General features: G+C 28.5%; 1 pseudogene; it reads right to left on the reverse strand.

The window, feature by feature from the left end:
* Positions 1 to 458: 458 nt before the first annotated feature.
* LOC120131980 lies at positions 459 to 1,233 on the reverse strand (annotated as a pseudogene).
* Between the last annotated feature and the right edge of the window lie 5,132 nt (positions 1,234 to 6,365).

Below are 6,365 nucleotides of genomic sequence, written 5' to 3' on the forward strand. Positions count from 1 at the left end.
TAAAAACTAAATAATAAATGGCTGACTTAATAAGTAACTTACCTTTTTGGGCATGGGACCATGGCCTGGTTCCTAGATACGCCCCTGATTCACACTCACTTGTAAGTATAAAAGTACTGAAATAGAGAGCAAGAGAGTTCAGGAATCTACAATTTCTATAAATAGAGAAGCTAATCTTTTAGCAGACAACATTGAATTCAACGAGGAGAGACTAGGAGAATGTTGAATATGGCAATATACAATTCAATATAAAAAAACAACCAATAAGCCAAATTTTATTAAAAGTCAAATAAAGACTAAAATATCCTATAATATGGACTTCCTTAAAGAATAAACTTAATTTTATTAATATATGAATTTAAATTTATAAAAAAAAATTAGTGATTTAAAACAATTATTTATCTCAATGACTCGAATTCGAGAAGAGAGCGAAAGAAAACCTAGTAGGAGTATTTTTTTTACAAGTAATGTCCCCATAAATCAATGTTAACGGTGGGAGTTATATCGCCCTCGTAATCGTAAACTTGTGTTTGAAGAGCTGGTGAGGTGAGGAGCAAACCCTCCGCCATGCTATGGAGTAACCCTGGCATGTTAAACACGCCTCTTCGTCCATGAACTCATAATCATCATTATCGTTCGTAATTTTCAAGCTCCACCTATGGTCTAAACCCTTCTCTTCATCATCATTCTCATTGGGATCTGGAATTGGCGACGAGCATCCCGCCGGTTGATGATCAATATTCTTCCAACTTATTTTGGTTTAAAAGCCTCGGCGGCGGCAAAAGCAGCGTTTTGTATATCTTTAGGCGAGCAAGACTTGGCCATTTGAAGGGCCGAAGCCGAGTCAGGGAAGTTCAAAGCGGCGGATTTTCCCCTGAGGGTTAAAACGGCTGCGTCGTAAGCCCTAGCTGCCATTTCGGGGCTCAGGAAAGTGCCCAACCAAATCCTTGATTTCTTGCATGGTTCACGAATTTCAGACACCCATTTATTCCCTCTCCTTTGACGTACACCTCTATATACAGGATGACGAGTCTCTTTGAACTTCTTTCTACCAGCTTTTCGCTTATGAGAATTCGAAACAGCCTTTAACGGCTGACCAGATGATGATGAGAAAGTGGAGGAGGACAATTCTGAGCCTGGGCTGAATGGTTTGCATGAAGAAGACGAAGAAGAAACAATCTCCAAATAGTCCATTCTTTTAGCTTTGAATATTCTGAATACCCAAAACGATTTTTTTTTTAAGTAAATTTGAAAAATGTTAGTAGTAGACCAGTGAAGTGGAGTGTAGTGAAGACTGAATATGCATGATAAAACGTGACAAGTATATAAGTAGAGATAAATAGTATCAGAAAGGAAATCAAAACCGCGAATTGAACAGGGTTAAAGACACGGGGCGGCACGTTTTGAATTCGGACACGTTAAAAAAGAGTCAAACGGGTTGGTGAATGTGAAATAGTTTCCCCAAAACGTTATATCCGATCATTTGAACACGGGTCCAAGCGTACAGCTTTTGGAGGCGGCAGGCGTTTGGACACGTCTGCGTTTTCCCTTGTATAGTAATATGAAACCAGTTCATTGGATCTACACTACAATCCAAATACTCGTCCGATCAAATCAATTTGATTCGTATCAAATTCCATGATTTTAATTGGAATTTAGATTAAATTTTACATCGCATCTACTGTATATGGAAAATTTTTAGGTTATAGTTTAATTATAAAGATTTTTAACAAATAATTGTGACCTGTAGGTAGTATAATAAATTATATATATGTGAGTTGTTAGATTTGTATTTGAATATTTAAAGAAGTGTAAATGATTATAAAATAATATATGTTTAGAATTTTTTTAATTACTGATAATATATATCCTACATACATAGTTATTTGAACTTGATATTTCTAAAGAAAACAATATTATTCTTAATTACATAGGCTACTTGATGGATTCATTCTTTCGGCTGTTTCTTAATTTACTGCGAACCAATAATCTAAAACAAGAACAGGTTGGAAAATTTTCAGTCTTCTACTACTATGTTACTTTGACAAGGTTTTGATTAGAGAAAAAATCCACCTCTCATGGACATTTAAATAACGTCATTAATCAATATTTAGAAATCGCTTAGGCATTATTAGCTATAAATTTATTGATAAGGAATTAAGGACATTAGGCTATACATTTATGGAACATTAGGTTATATATATAAATATATACTGGAAAGCATTATGCTCCTTTTTATTTTAACATTGGGCTATATATATTGACTAATAACATTAGGTAATATATATAAATGTATAATGGAAAGCATTAGGTTTTTTTTATGTGAACAATGGCCTATATATTGACTAATAACATTAGGTTACATATATAAATGTATAATGAACGTAGTAGGTTTTTTTATGTTTACATAAGGTTATATATATAAGGGGAAAATTCCTATTTGGTAATAATTTATTATTGTATTTTTGTTTTGATCACTTAATTAAGTTTAAAAAAATATTTAATGTTATTTTTTATTTATATTTTGGTACTTCACTATTAAGTTTGACCATTGATTAATTGAAAATGGTGATATGGTGTGGTATAATAATAGTTTTAAATATCTCTAAAACTTACTTAATATTCTATCTGATCCTAATTCAAAATAATTTAATAAAATATCAATATTAAAAAATCTAATCAAATTGGTGTTCATTTTAATTTAAAATAATTTAATAGTAATATATTATATAGTTCAATTATATTTTTTAAATATTTAAGATTTACCAAATTATGATCAATTTAATAGTCCTTAAATTTTAACATTGATCTCAGTGTTCAACTCTCTCAAGCAGGGCCGGCTCCAAAGGAGAGCACCTTGAGCATTCGTTCGGGAGACTCCAATTTTTTTTGTATTTAGAATTAGCCCCCTTAATTTTTTATTTATAATTAAAGTCCCTAATTTTTATAATGTCATGAAATTTTTAGTTTTTTATTCATTTATTCATTTCTTTTATTAATTTATTCAATTTTGAATTAAATTTAACCATTTTTATATTTATAATTTGGGCCCCTTATTTTTATAATTTCATAAAATGTTTAGTTTTTACCCTCTTTTTCCATTTCTCTTATTTATTCATTCAATTTGAATTAAATCTAATCATTTTTTCTCTTTTTTTTCAAATCTTACTCTTCAATTTATCAATTAGTCTTTAATTTTTAGTCTTCTTCGATCTCAATCTAACAATAAAATAATATACAATTATTTTTATTTATTTATTATTCAAAATCAAGCTACGTATCATACATGCATTCAATCTTTTTTATATTTATTCTCTTTCAGTTGTATTTAAGGTGTTTTATTAATAAAATAATAATAATATATTTCACAAAATTTAATTATTTTTCTATGATTGATTTATGTAATATTAAATTAATTATTTGAAGTATTGAAATATACTTTCATTTTATAAGGACATTTTTGAGTTTTCGTTGAGGATCCCGGAAATGTCTTAGACGACGCTATTCTCAAGCACTAGTCCCTTGTTCTTACCGGAGCACATATCAACGGAAACTCTTCCAGCACAAATTTTATAGAACCGTGTTTGTACTTATATTAACTTACGGTATTGGTTCCTGCATGATAATGCTAAAAGGGCAGCAATTTGATTTGAACATTTTTTAATGTTAGTTGGAGTAACAATCCAAGATAAATTTTGAAATTTGAGAAAAATAAAAAGAAAGAAATTAATTTCTTTAAAAATAAAAGAGAACAAATGAAAGATAAAATACTCTTTGATTTTGATCTTCAGATCGGAAACAGTTGAGGTCTGTCGTTACACAATTTTTTATTTATCTTAGTGCTCCTTCAAAATTTTACGTTAAGTTTTGAAAAAATTGAAAGTTTAAGTACTAAAACGGACTAGAGCTGATAATTTAGGTACCAAACGCGTTAAGTTTTGAACGACGAGGTATTAAAATGGAATGAAAATTAAACATTATGTATGATTTTGAGGAAAAATAAAAGTTAGGTAGTAAAACGAACTAAAATTGATAATTCATGTACTAAATGCGTAATTTATCTTTAAATATTTGAGTGACCTCGATAATAAAGGAAATTATTATTCTTTTTAGAGGACTCGAGTTCGAACAGAATGTATATACATTCATTATCAATTTGTTAATAAATTTCTAGATAAACATTATCGTGTCTTCACTTTATACTAATATTTCAATTCATCACATATCAACAGTAAAAAGGTTCTAATTAATTTTTACTATTTTTCTTTGGTAGTTTCTTTCTGGAGAAACTGCTATCGGTGGAGAGAAAACTTTCTCTTCATTTTTATTAATATTCCCTAATCCCTAAGATGGATTTGCCTCGTTGGGCGGTCAGGGGAGAAATTAAAAAGCAGATGATAGTTTATTTGGTATGGTTTCTAACAGGGCCGTGGCAGGGTTTTCGGGGTTTATACAAATTCGTATAAAGGGGTTCTTATTTTCTAGATATATTCGATTTCGGGATAATAATAGTGGCGTTTTCTTGACAAACGCCGCAATAAATCCATCTATAATGACGTTTTATCAATAAAACCGTAATAATAGTGGCATTTTTTGAAAAAAAACGTCACAACAGGTTCATCTATAATAGCGTTTATTGGTAAAACGCCACTATATATATTTTTTTGGGGCCCATTTTTTGGGGGCTCTGCGCGGTCACGCAGTTTGCGCCCCCCCCCCAGCCACGACCATGGTTTCTAATATAGATACCTAAAAGCTTTCCTGGGATTGAAAATATTCATGAGGATCCAAGTGAGTCAAATAATTTGGTTGCTGAGCATTTATGGTTTTCATACTCGTCTTTCATTTATACACCACGATCATCGAATGTATTTATTTGGTTCACTAAAAAGATTATTACCAAAAAGAATATATTTTTCGGAATTGTATTCCCATATTTGGTTCACGAAAACTATCGTTACCACTTACCAAATAATAATTTATTACTAAGCAGTATTTTTTGGATACAAATACCCCTGCAATAATAATTTTTTCATATAAATCATTCTCAATTCTTATTCTTCATGCTTTACTCAAAATTATAATCTCAATAATAGTAATAATATATAAAGAGTTTAATTTGTTAAAATATTAATAAATTTGAGTAGTTAGAATTATTTTTTAATACTTAGTATATTAATTATTTGATAATTTTATGAGGTGAAAATATAATTATTGTAAAAATAAAATAATTTAAAATAATTTTATGAGGATAAAATTATTTTGTATTTTCATGTTATATTATATTTTATATAAACAAATATAATACTTATGAAAATTATTTAAAAATATAAGTTTAGTATACTAATTATATATAAAATGTATTTTTTTTCTAAAAAGTTAGTTAGTATAACGACTAAAATAATTCTATGAATTTTAATTCAAATATTTATAATTTAATATTAAAGTTTATTTTTTAATATATATATATATATCACAAGGATAATTTGGTAAAATATGTATTCAAGTAATCTTATATTCCTCTAACTAAACATTATAATTTTACATTCCTATTAAACAAACCAAACAATGTAATACAACATTCACATAATAATTTTGCATTCCAATAATATTATTTCCAAAAGTAATCTTACGTTTTGTGAACCAAACGTTCATCTTACATTCCGTGAACCAAACGCTTACAGAGATGTGACTGAGGGCATGTGTGGACCTTTAGTAATCTGGAATTTTTTTTAAAAGAAACTGAATTTTAAAATTACATAGGTAAAATAAAAATAATAATATGTTTTATTAATATGTTTGTCACGAATATAATGAAGATTAATCTTCAAGGATTAAAATGTTATAATCCGAAAACATAAATAACTAAAATTATTTTTTTAAACTAGTGATTAAAATAAAATAGACTGAAAATGAAACTGCTCATCTGTATAATTTATTTTTATTTATTTTAATTAAAATAATTACATTATTTTATGAGATTAAGTGTCAGATCTTTTATTTATTTTGAGATTAAATAAAAAAATGTTTGTCTTGAGATTTGAACAAAAAAATAGACTACAAAACATTATCCAGTCAATAAAAAATATATTACATTAATGAAAGAAAACATATTTAATTACACATGCTTAAAAATAGAGTGAGTAGTAAGGAAAAAGGACAAATACAAGTTTACCTCTTGTAACCATTTCATATTGCTAACAGTATGAGATAATGTTGGATTTTTTTTTGGGGGGGGGGAACGATGTTCTCTGGAGTTTAATTTGAGGTTCACAAGACTTTTGGGGTGCTTGGTTTTCAATGGGAAAGAGTGTATTTTAAGTTGAACCCACTTTTGTTCGTAGAAATACTCAACAATACTTGAA

This window comes from Hibiscus syriacus, unplaced genomic scaffold (assembly GCF_006381635.1).
Source record: "Hibiscus syriacus cultivar Baekdansim isolate YM2019G1 unplaced genomic scaffold, ASM638163v2 tig00110557_pilon, whole genome shotgun sequence".
NCBI lineage: Eukaryota > Viridiplantae > Streptophyta > Magnoliopsida > Malvales > Malvaceae > Hibiscus > Hibiscus syriacus.